General features: G+C 38.2%; 1 long non-coding RNA gene across 1 annotated transcript; it reads left to right on the forward strand.

The window, feature by feature from the left end:
* Nucleotides 1-284: 284 nt before the first annotated feature.
* On the forward strand, nt 285-9,233 carry LOC121109767. The gene is made up of 3 exons (XR_005856014.1): nt 285-3,151; nt 5,082-5,187; nt 8,238-9,233. It is a non-coding gene; the product is annotated as an uncharacterized LOC121109767 (long non-coding RNA).
* The last annotated feature ends 4,360 nt before the right edge of the window (nt 9,234-13,593 follow it).

Genomic DNA, 13,593 nt, shown 5'->3' on the forward strand with positions numbered 1-13,593 from the left:
GAAGTGAATTAAATGGTGTACCAAGCCTACAAACTCTGTTCAGATGCTCTGGGTCACAATCAAAGTTTGCTTAGGTGTCCAGGCTTATTTGCTATTGACTTTTAATAGAAATTGACTCACAGGAATAGTCAAAAACCAGGACTGATGGAGGAAAAAAAAACCAATGTGTTTACATTCCAGGCTCCAAATGAGATCATAAGTGTCCTAAGCAGCATGACAAAGGTTACTGTCAGGGTGTGCTTTATGACTGAGCAGAAACAGGAGGTCCTGTGAATCACACGACAACCTGTATCTTGACTTTTACACATAACTTACGAATGTCAATACTTAGAACAGTTTAGATAATGATCAGAAAATAATGCAAATTTTAGGGCGGGTTATCTGAAAGAAAATCAAGATGTGAATTTTTCCCAAGGATCTTAGCCTACAGTACACTCCTTGCATACATTCAGCCTTTTGGTCATACTTATATTTTGCAGAAAAAGTAGATTTGATAATATTTTCTTCATTCCTTTTTTCCCCATCTTCTGAAACTTCAACTCACATCAGCAAAATAACATGATCCACTGGGGAAGTTGTTGTATTTTTCCATTGTCTATAAGCTAGAGAAAAATTGAAATCAAATCTGAAATTAAAAATTTGGCAGAATATGAATTGAAGTTAGTATTAACTAGAAACTTCAGCACAAAGTATGTTTGCCTGATCAAAGCAACATTCTATATCCCATGGAAGCTTTTGAAGAATATTTAGAAAAAAAACAAGTGGGAAAAATCTCTCCGTGCCAGATTTTAGGCTGTTTTTTAAACATACATCAAGGCAAAGCCATAAAGCAGCCAATTGCCTGTATCTTCTGCCAAGAGCAGCATTCCCCTCTCTCGCTCGTTTTCCTCTCCTCCTCCCTCAGAATGAATGAGATCAAGATCAAGAAAGCTGTGTCAGGCTCTTGAAGCACTTTTCAAGTTTGCAGAAATACTGTGCTCAGATGAGTACACACACACAGAGTTTTAGGTGTAACAGGCTGATCTGCCCAAGTCCCTTTAAATGTCTCTGCCACTACCACAACAAGGAGCAAATGCAGGATGAAGGAGGTGGCAGCACCAATAAGTGATCAAGAGCAGCAGACAATTTGGTAGCCAACAGCAAGCTAAAAAGACATGGGGTCACAGAAGGAGGGGAGAGAGAGGGTAGCATTTGCTTTGGGCGCCAGAAATGCCTCCATACATCTCTGTGCTAATATTATGATTATTACTTTGGCAGAAGCCTTTTTGTTTTTTTTTCCAAGCTGATCCTGTTCCCCCCTTGTGCAGGTATTGAGTCTGCACTTGGCCAAAAAAGCAAAAGAAGCGAGGCCATCGGTTTTAGATTTGCTGTGCTCTCTCCAAGATACATAAGATGAGAAAGGAGGGGAAAGTAGGAGTGGTGGAGGGGAAATGAGGAAGAAAAACATCTTAGCGGTCACAACCTGGGTAAGGACCTTGACTTTTCTAATACTTTTAGTCCATAGTGAATGTGGCAAGGATGAAGAGAAAATAAGTTTTTAATTCCAAGTTGTCTTTGCTGTAAATAACTGATATAAATAACTCTGTTCTGCCTGAAGCTGTCTGAAGACATTAGGACAGCCTCCGTACTAGAATGTTTATTGGAGGCAGCTACAGTCAAATCCTACTCCTCTCTCTCACTTTTCCCTCTTCTTTCAAACCACAGTACATATATCACTGAAGACCTTTTAGAGCTGTCACTAGGTTATGTCAGCCAAAGCCCACTGCACATCACATGCTGAATCAGCAGCCTCCACACAGCGCTGCCCGTGTCTGGCACCAGTGCCCAAGGGCAGCTACACACTTCTAGATTCTCCATAGCCTGAAAAGCACCTTACTAATACTGAAAGTTTTGCTTTCGAGCAGAATTATTCCTTCAGGCCCCTCCCATTCCTCAGACCCTTTCCAATTGTTCCTTTATTCCACTCAAAATAAAGCCCTGAACACTGAGATATTTCTGCATCCCTGCTGCAGTTGCAAGCCCCTGCAATATGATCCTTCTCAGCACATTTCCCTGAGACTCCCTAGCATGTATAAGCATGCCAAAATATGAGGCAGTGAGGGTACAAATAAAAGTAGAAGCTGAATTTGTGCATTTCAGTCAAGCATGTTGTGATTTAGATTATAAATTTAAGCCATTCAGTCTTAAATTATCATTCCAGGAGCCTGTATTTCCAGTTTGTATTTTTTAATTTCCTATTCACTGCTTGCTTTCCCCTGATAACCTTTCACAAATTCTTTGAACATTTCATTAATTTCACCCTTTTTTCATCTCATACTATTATTCTGACATTTGTTTTCATATTTACCTCCCTCATAAACCTTTTTTTTTTATCATACATCTTCTTCCTCCTTCTGCTCAAAACTCCTAACAGTGTTTCACACAATTCTTCCTCTTTGTAAAGCCTCTTTTCTGCCAGCCTCCATTTGCTTGTATCTGAAACCACTACATTCACTTGTCCTGTTTAGGGCCTAGATCCTGAAACCCATCTTAAATCAGAAAAACACTTAAGCAAGTATTTAATACTGGGACTCATTTTGGCATGAATTGCAAGGTAAGCATTTACCTCACATTTCCTATCACAGAATCAAAGAATCATAGAATGGCCTGGGTTGAAAAGGACCACAATGATCATTTAGTTTCAACCCCCCTGCTATGTCCAGGGTCACCAACCACTAGACCAGGCTGCCCAGAGCCATATCCAGCCTGGCCTTGTAAGCCTCTATGGATATAGAATCATATCATAGAATGTCCTGGGTTAAAAATGATCATCTAGTTTCAACGTTTAGCTTCTTTGCCAGATACATGTAGGCTCTATATGTGTGTATGTATGTGTGTGCGTATATACACATACAAAAAATCATATATGTAAGCAAAGAGTGCTTCTCAAATCTTCTTGTATTTAGATGATGGCTGCCAGCACAGATGGCTCTTGAAGCTCTGGGAAGAGGCTGAGCTTCACAGAACTGCTTCTTGGTGGGAACCTGCAGAAATGGATGGCATGCCCATAAGCCCCATGGGCACACAGATAGAGAACACCATCAGGTTGCACAGAGAGCATAACCTTTACAGCAAAGAGCTTTCAAAGGATTTCCATCCACTGCTACTAATGGTTTGTAGTGAAATATAGACATACCTTCGAATACTCATCTCTCCATTAAACTCAGGTTGCAGCTTTCTTTTAGATTGTACACGCACACATGCCTTCAACAGGGCTTCATTCTATCTTGAGTGGGGCCTCCTCACTTTGGCTGAACAGGTTGAAGGACATGACCACTAATTTCAGGCACAGGATTGATACAGCTTTCAAACCACTCAAGAATGTAGCTAGAGGAGCTTGCATTCACAAGTGCTGTCAGTGCCCATCAGAAGTATGCCTTAACCTATACATTCCTTTCATCTTCCTACCCGGATGAGTTATGTAACTCCATTGCTCACTTTGTTGTTCTTGCTGAACCTATTCTCAGGTGCCCTGTTTTCCCCTCGAATGGTTTTGGGAGCCTGAATTTTGAGTTCTGCTGGGGACAGATTACCTAAATAACTGGGCTTTACAAAGCCTATATCCATTTGAGGATGCAATCATGTAAAGATTACCAAGCAATTTTAGGCACTTTGCTGAACAGAGATTATGCTAACAATAACAAGAACTGCTTCCACAAGAAAGTAGTAAAACTGGGAGGGTTATTTATTTATTTATTTATTTTTCTTTAATATCAAAGCTTACTCTCATTGTAAGTCCTTGGGTGAGGAAGTAGAAAGACGATTATTCCAGTGTGCTGGACAAATTTGCCAGAGGAGAGAAACTGAATGTTTATGCACTGCCCAAGGCCAGAGTCATACAATTATAAGAATATACTGCCACCTCTGTAATTCTGTGAATTTTAAATGAAGCAACTTACCTACTATTAATTAGCTATATTTTGTAGTTTTATGGACATTGCACATGGTGTGCTGATTTGCATACATTAGCATGTAATTTACATGCTTACTTCAAGGTATTCAATATTATTGCCATTACTTTTTATGGCCTATTTCTCTAATGACTGTAATGCAATACAAAAGAGATTTCTCCTTGTATTTACCCTGTTACCTTATACATGAGTTTCAGAATAATGTGTCATGCAGAGAAGTGGGAATTTTCATGCAAAAGGTTTTGCTTTCAAGTCTGAGCCACTTCATGACCACCCACCCTGCTGCATTTTCTAATGCTGCCTATGTTCCCTCGGTCATTGTTCTTTTCTTAGCCACAAAAGGACACACAACATTTTAAAAGTCAGATGCAAGTGCAAAAATTTGCTCTATTGCCTGCACTGAAAAAGAAAGGCACAAGAATTAATGGGTCCCACTTCATCTATCAGCACCCAAAGGCATAGAGAGAAAAATAATCTGCAGCTGGGGAAAGCTGAGCAAGGTCAAAGGGCAGTGGCTGCATCTGCATTCACTGAGAGGCAGAGAGGAAAAGCAAAGGGTCTCTTTTTGTTGCAGCTCAGCACTATTTTAGAAAGCACAGATACTAACTTAATTACCACAGTTCCCTTTCGCACTGGAGCGCTGCAGCAGGATATAAATCAATACTTAAGGTCACATTGCTAAAAGCCCTGAAAAAGACTTTTCTCTCACTATAGCATGTTGTTTTCTGCTTCTGCATCAGTCATGAGAATTGAATATCAGATAGGCAACGGGGCTAAAACAATGATTACAAAAGAAATCATGATTTAAAAAAATCTAGGTATAAAATGAGCAAGTCCAGCTTATGGCAAATATCAGGAGCTCAAGCCTGCATCAAGCCTGTTACCTCCAAACAGGGAGACAGAAGCAACAGCAGGTGCCCAGGAGCATGGAGTGAGTTTTACTTCATGAAAAAAATACAGTAATTTCTGCTGAGTATAACTTTGGCAACTTTACCATACATCTGAAAGCAATGATACATGTTCATGCATGACATCTTATTTCAATAAATTGTTGGGAACAGAGTTAAGGATTTACAAACATACATTTTTTTTCTTTTCCCGTTTGCTTTTCTACTATACCTGCTGACCTAGCTATTTCACAACTTTTGGAAGAGAAGAAATTGCATCATATGGGATCTGGAAAAAGCTAATTCCAGCTGAAATGCATTTGGCACAACATTGAATGACTTAGCTGGAGGTAGGTTTCTTTTCGTTTGGGTTCACAACGGGCAGTATGGGACCAACAGTATTATTAGATGCAGGATTTGCATCAAGAAACCCCGAGTATCGTGAGACATAGCATCCTCTAAATGCCTAGTTTAGATGCTATGGTATAATTCCAATTGATGATGGGAAAAATTAAACGAGATAGAAATCTATTAAGTATGAGAAAACAAGCTTCAAGGCAATTTTGATTTTCAAAACATAAACACGTTTTCACCAAACTTGAAATTTAATTTCTAAAACTTGCATTTTTCTTTAGAAGGCAATGGGATCATGGAGGCTGGTAATCCCACGTTACAGCACAGTGCTGATCAGCTTTAGTTTAGATGTATTTGTTTAGGTGCTATTAGTTTAGGTGTAAAGAGTTGCAGAAGCAGCCATTCTAGAACTACAGCTTCTAGAATCCCTGGATTTCAGACAAAACAGCCTCTCACATATTGTACGAGAAGGAGAGCATGGACAAAAGTCCAAGAGCTGACCATCTCAGGAAAGCATTATACTTCAATCATGACTTTCTTTGATTTATAAGGAGAGCTTTAGGCAAAGCGTTTTGAAATTCAAAACCCATATTTTCTGGTGATGCTTTCTGTCAAAAACTTCTGAGAAGACAAGCAAGAATTGGGTGCCATTTTATGTTGATGGATGGATTTTTTTTACACTTTTGCACAAGTACAAATAGCCCCAGTAACCTCTGTGAGATCTCTCAGTGAGAAATCTGTCCTGATAACAACAGTCCCTCAAAGTATTGGAAGAAAGACAACTTTGACCAGAAAATTTGACCAGAAAATTGCCAAGATTTTTTCAAGCAGAAGTTAAAAACATCCAAGTCCATCTTCATATTTAGGCATGAAGAAAATACTCTCCTCTTCTACTTCATTCTTTATTATCAGGACTCATGCTTGACTAGCGAACAAGCAATGACTAGGAAGAAAAGAAAAAGGTTGTTATATTTCTCTTTTTAAAAGTGTTGGCATTTGATAGTGGACAGTACACTTGCTCCTAAACAGTTACAGAACAGGACTTCTTTTGAAGACATTCTGAGTTATTAATGCCCTGTTGTATATATTTAGGTTGGAAAATTTTGAAAGTTTCCAGGCCAAATGGATTAGTACGTGGTAAAATTTGACCAAAGTTCTTTATTACAGTAAAAACAAGTAAAACCCCGACGTTCACAACAACATCCAGTGTCAATTTACTACTTCCGTTACGAATTCATTGCTGGAATAGCCAGTTAAACCATCTAAGTCTTCTACGACAAAATAATATCTGATTCAGCTTTTTTTGGAATCCTTAAGTAGAACAGAAGGAGAAGAGGAACCTTAATGCACTTTAAATCATGATAGACCAGACAATGCCTAGAAGTCTGACAGTACAATATTTATAGTATTATTTACTACAGTGACAATGATAAACACCAAATTATGCATTCAGAATATTACTGTACTTATTTAAATGTGATCATTTGCCATAACTCATTCCAGTCTTTATGAGGTACAACCCTGTCTTTAAGAAACAGTTATACAAAGCATGAATGGGAGAATGGCTAAGAATCATAGAATCACAGAACTGTAGGGATTGGAAGGGACCTCTAGAGAACATCCAGTCAAACATCCCTGCTAAAGCAGGTTCTTTACAGTAAGTTGCACAGGTAGGTGTCCAGACAGATCTTGAATATCTCCAAAGAAGAAAACTTAAGGTGAAAAAAATTAAGAAAGTTATAGATTAATTCCCACCAGCTCCTTTCTGTGGAGACCATTGGATTCTCCCACAGCAGACTTGAATCTATTCAGTAAAATATCAGAGAAAAATCAAAAGGGAACATCAAAAGTAAAAACAGCAATACAATCTGGAATAAAGCCAGGAAAATGGTTAAAAAGTCTAGTTATTAAAAGTGTAAGTTAGCTGGAGTTCAAGTACTATGAAACTGAAGGGCTCAAAACATGCATGTTATTACTATTCCTTTGTGTAGCAAAAATGATGAATAACAAGGTGCCACTCTACCTGTTCAGGACAGTATATCAGATCCTTCACAGCTGAAAGCACAAAAAGAGAAACTAATGAGATTACCGAGTAAAAATTAGAAGTTTTCCCACTCAGAAAAAAAAAAAAAAAAAAAAGACTGTCGTGTTCCTTTTTCTTACAACTCTTATATCAACATAGCCACTCCTTCAGTGGAAAGAAAACCAAAATTCAACTCTCCCTTTTGTACATTGCATTTATATTAAAGACATAAAAACAAAAATACTGAGAAATAAACTTGTTTTTCCTTTAATACAAATCATGTGAAAGACAGAGACAAAAAGCAGTGTGTATGCTTAATATTCTACCAATAATACATACGATTTTTTCCTAAAAAATCTCAAACACCACCAGGAAGAATCATTTTGAACATCATGAAGCCATCTAAAATCTTCCTGCAATTGTAGCAAATTTAGGTACGTTAACTGCAGCAATATTTGGGCTTGGGACCAGACTCTTGATTCTGCTGACAAAGTTCAGATCTCTCCACCTCATATATACTGTCTGTTTCTCCAAGCCACAAGTAACACTTTCCAAGACCAAATCTCAATAGCAATCCCTCTAACTTACTGGTTTAAAAGAATTTTGGCCCATATCATTGCTTATGAGGGCTGGAGAAAATATGTTACCCGCCAAAAGTCTGGCAACACATGGCCATCAGGTAAGCATCCTAAAGCCTTGACACTTTGAGACTGAGCAAGAACTGAGCTCTAACAACTCTACAGCCAGAATAAGGACAATTGCTCATGATTATCCAGAATATGGGTGTAAATAGCTGGTGTTTCCATTCAGATGCCAAATTGAGGTAAAGCCTGAAGAAAGGAGAATCCAATTCAGGATGAATGCAGCTGTGTTGCTGTGGTTTTCCTCATTAAGATAGAAAAGGAAGATTCCTCTTTTCCTGTTTGAATACAAAATAGAATATTTCATTGACAAAATGAAGGGCTAGAGTCACAAAACTGCTAAATAAAGTGGCTTTTTTTTTTTTTTTTTTTTTTAACCTAGCTCCTCAGTGACAAAAACCATGATACAGGAAAGAGAGACGAGATTACAGTTCCTTCCTCTGCCTTTTCACAAGAGTCTTTCAAGCATGTATGTCTGATCTGAAGCATGCTTGATGACGCTGTCCTCTCATACTTCACACTTTGCATCCCACAGTGTCACCTCTCATTCTTCTGAGTACCCAACTACCTTCTAATCCTGCTTTCAGCAATCCCATCTGCATAAGAACATGAAAATAGTCTTTTTGCACAAATTTATGAGAGAAATACCATAATCTGACTTTATGAAAGTGGGTGTTAAATTGTCTTGTGATAGTTATGCATTTTTTTTTGCTTACGTTGTTTCCAGAAGAGGGAATGGAGAGATGAAGAACGTGTCCAGGAATAAAGACAGAAGTGGGAAAAGTTTTTAAGGACATTCTCCTATATTTCTGCCGCAGTATTGCACTTTCACACCAGCAAATATGATTCATCCACTTTATGTATTTGTGACTAGATGTGAAATTATCCCTCCTTCTTTTTCTTGTAATGTTTTTCTTCATTTCAATATCAGAACAACGTATCATCACACCTTTTTGTTTGTTTGTTTGTTTGTTTGCTTTTTTCCCTGTACATGTACACCATAAGCATTTTCAATAGCGCAGGTATCTTTACAAGATTTTGTTTCACAAAGAGATTGTATACTTAATTAAAGAGAAAACAACAGACTTGCATACAGCAACACATCCACACACATCCACTCACAAAACAATAAATGAGAGTAAGTCTTCTGTGACAGCACTATTTTCCACTGTCTAGATGATTAGAGAGTCCAGTGCTTTTTATCAAAGACAACCTCTTTCTCTCCTTTCGAGCTTTAAATAAATACTTGTGCTAATTGCAGATACTAGCAAAATGCAGCACCAAAACTGGCATGGATGTGAAAGGGAATAAACAAGCTATGGTAGATTAAACATTGTTTTTCTGTCACTGTCAGAATGTATAATAAAGAGTCCCATGTTATTTTACTGTTTCTGTACTTGTAATGCATGTCAGATACCTATAATTTATGACACAGAGCTATTGCTTCATGAGTTGCACTTCCTTTTAAACTGATGCTGAACTCGTTAGTGGGAGAAATGTGACAGGTTGATAGTGGTTTCTTATCTGCAGGTTAAACATTGTCAGAATAATTCATGGCCAGGCAACTGTTAGAACTGTAATGTTTTTATAATTCGAGCTGGAGTGGACTGTTCACTAAGGATTTGAGCTCCAGCAAGCAAGCCCCTCACCCTCAGTCTGAAGCTCACTGCCTTCCCATCCATCAGATTTCAAGGAGGAAACATTCTGAAACTCGATCTATTGAGTTCAAAAGAAATGTCAGCGTCCCCAGCACTGACACTACTAGCACTCTAAAAGCCAAGGATGACTGCGTTTCCAACCACCACCACTCAAAAATAATGTCAGGATCCAAAAATAGGAAAATGTACATACAAATTATGACATTTTGGGGGCAGTGCAATGTTACTGATACTTTTGTACTCTAAGCTTTAAATCATTAAGATACATTTTTTAATCTTTTCAGCTATCAGTAGTAGAATCTTGATTTTCAGCTCCTTTACAGTTACTTTGAAATCATGTGACTAAAAAAGTTGGAGACCTGAAAAACTTGCTATGAGACCTATGACAAAATCACAGAAAGCTCACTGTACAAAGGTTACAATCCAAATGAGGACTTTCTAACAAAAGCTTAATTGCTCTGTTGAATCATGGAATCACAGAGCAGCTTGGATTGGAAGAGACCTTATAGAACATCCAGTTTCAACCCACCTGCCATGGGCAGGGTTGCCATCCACTAAATCAGGCTGCCCAGGTCCCCATCATAGAATCATATAATTGTTTGAATTGGAAGAAACCCATAAAGGTCATCTAGTCCAGCTCCTCTGCAATGAACAGGGACATCCACAGCTAGATCAGTTTGCCTAGGGCCTGGTCCAGCCTGGCCTTGAATGTCTCCAAAGACTGGGTGGGCATCCACCACCTGGGAAACCTTTTCCAGGGCTTCACCACCTTTACTGTAAAAAACATTTTCCTTATTGCAATCAAAATCTTCCTTTCTTTAGTTTGAAACCATTTCCCCTTGACCTGTCACAGCAGACCCTACTGAAGAGTCTGTTCCCTTCTTTCTTATAGCCCCACTTTAGATACTAAGAGGCCACTCTCAGGTCTCCCCGGACCCTTCTCTTCTACAGGCTGAACAGTCCTAGCTCTCACTGCCCATCCTCACAGCAGAGGTGTTCGGTTCCTTGGATCATTTTTTGTTCCCCTCTTCTGGATGTGCTCCAGCAGATCCACATCTCTCCTGCCATGAGGACTCCACATCTGGACACAGTCTTCCAGGTGAAGTCTCACCAGCAGCAGATTAGAGGGGGAGGATCAAGTCCCTCAACCTGCTGGCCATGCTTCTTTTGACACAGCCCAGGGTATGGTTGGCTTCCTGGGCTGCAAGGGCAAATAGCTGGCTCATGTCCAGCTTGCCACCCACTAGTATCCCAAGGTTATTTTCAGCTATACTCTATCCTTTCATCCCCCAGCTTATACTGATAGTGGTTGTTGCCATGACCCAGATGCACAACCTTGCACTTGGCTTTGTTGTACCTCGTGAGGCTCACTTGGGACCATTGCTCAACCTTGCAATCAGCCTGGCCTTCAACACTGCTTGGGATGGGATATCCACAGCTTCTCTGGGCAACCTGTTCCAGCACCTCACCACCTTCTAAGTAAAAAACTATATCAGCTTACAACAACTGAGAAATGAGTTTTGTGTCTAACTTAAGTACTGTGTATACTCTGACAACTATGTGTTACCTATAAACATGTATTTTGAATCATTCCTTAAGAATTAGTCAGAGATAACAGTTAGATCTATACTATAGAAATGAGTAAGAAGGAAAAAAAGTGTATTCAGTGTATGACATAGTCTGCATTAAAGGCACTCTGTATTTGATGTATTGTATCCTAGATTGGTTTTACTTGAAACTTCTCTTTTGAAGTATGCAAATATTTCTAAGGGGGTATTTTGTCGCAGCTGAGCCCATTACAATAAGATCAATTGCTATGTTTAACATTGACCTTTTGTGTCTGAACATTCTTAGCCATACAAATTTCTTGTTAATTTTCTTCCATTACTTTTGTACATTCACAGAACACATGGAAGGCTCTGGGGTCATGTCTGCAAGGAGTGGCACCTAACTCTAGTCCTCGTCTCAAAATACAGCATAAAGCCTAACTAGAACTGGCCCACAGTAAGGAATCTGTTTTATATCCTTTATCCTTTCTTCCAATGCATGAGTTGCAATTTTTCTCATCAAGTTTTAAAAAATGTACTATTAGAAAAGTATATATATGTATATATATGTATATGTGTATATATATCTTTCTAATAGTTTTTATATTTTATATAATTTACATACATATATAAATCACTGTAAATACATAAATAAACAAACGTGCATTTTTTAAATAATGTATGAACACTTACTTTAAGAATAATATTCATGAAAGAGCTATGACTGTTACACATACAAAAATCCCAACTGGCAAAATACAATTAAAGCAAGAACTCTTCAACAAATAAACCTGTTAAATACATAATATTACCAGGCAAAATATCTCTGTGTTTATCACTTTGCAGCTGTAATTATACTAACTGCTTTTCTTCATGCATATATTAATACCTCACTAATATTATGGAGGCAGAGGTATAAATTACTAAGCACTGAGTTAAAGGAAGGTTTTAGCTTGGCAGAGTGCAGTGGTATTGCATACTTACAAAAAAAAAAAAAAATCTTAAAATTGAATCTGATTGCTAGTTTTACTGGGATAGTCATTTTTTGCAGTCCTGAGAAACCCAATCTCCTTGAAACAGTAATGAATGAAGTGCTGGCTTGGAAAGCTGAGTTAGAGTGGGTTTCAGATACTGCAGGTCAAGATATTCAGCCTGGGATTCTGAATGTAGCTGAAGTGTGAAACTCACAGAAGATATTTAGTTTATCTTGAGAAACGAAAGGAAAGGAAAAACTATGTCATTTCTGTTTTCTGTGTAAATAAAGACTACTATTTTAAGGTTGTTCTGATTATTTCAGGAGGTTTGCTTAATCACTGATTGGCTGGATGTGCTTTTGAGTGGGTGTGCTAGCTATTCACAGCAAAAAAAAGGTCAGGAAATTCATTCCCATGGGATGAACTTTTCTGAACCTGGAAATGAGCAAAGAGACTTGGAAGTAACTTTTGACCACATGGATGAATAATGTCAAAGACTCCTTTAGCAAATAGCAATTCTTATGATATATACAGCATTGACTGTGTTTTGAGGCTGAAAGCTGGTTATACTGTCTTTTGGCCTGAGAAATCACTGGGAATGTAAGGTTTGGTTGAAAAAACTTAGGGAGACATTCTCCCACACCAAGTCACCCTAAGGGCCCACTTACAGCGGGCTCATTAAATGTAAATATTTGACTATTAGTGGCTATAACCATATTACAGATATGAGTAATGCATGTTACACATAGTTACAGGCATCTCAGAAGAAAAAGTCTAGACAGTTATTGTTCCAAAATATCAACTAAATTAGAAAATTTAGGCCACAAAGTCAAGCCTGTGAATGTTTAACTGAGCCTAGTTGTGTGTATTCAACCACACAGTCATATCCTATTTGCTTTATGCTCTGCCTCACCTAGATTAGAGAAAGCACCCCCAGAGTGGGGGTCAATATCCTTTCCGTAGCACGCTTTGCGCTCACACCTGAGCACAGAACAACTCATAAATCTTGTTTCATGCACAGATATATCAATTCCACCAGGATATCCATCATTTTAATATTTTTGTTTTTCCCAAGTATTAATGATTTGATTTTCCAAATTTATATATCAGAGGAGAGTAGAGTAGTTTTCAGTTCAATATACAAGGAACTAAGGTACACACAGGTTCAAGGGAGTGCATCTTCATTCCTGATTTTTAACACTTAAGATCTAATTTTTCATTTTCCTCCTCTTATTATACAATTGACAACTTAAAAAAAAAAAGATTAAAAGTCATATGTAAGATCTCAGAGCTTTGCAGCACTGCTACTGTATACCTAAAATTGAGACTGTGGAAAATGGGACGGAGATGAAGAGAAATCCAAATTCATGCTTATTTCCATGGATTTTCCAAATTGTGCAGATCATATGAGACCAGGGAGGTTGGAGCCACATTTTGATAGCAAGTATTTTGCTACCTTTGCTCCAAAGACTTGCAATCTCTTCCAGCAGTCTTTTGCTTCACTTACTGCACACTTAGCAAATTCTTCTGTCTGTGAGACACAAGTGTTCTTGTAAATT

This window comes from Gallus gallus, chromosome 2 (genome assembly GCF_016699485.2).
Source record: "Gallus gallus isolate bGalGal1 chromosome 2, bGalGal1.mat.broiler.GRCg7b, whole genome shotgun sequence".
Taxonomy (NCBI): Eukaryota; Metazoa; Chordata; class Aves; order Galliformes; family Phasianidae; genus Gallus; species Gallus gallus.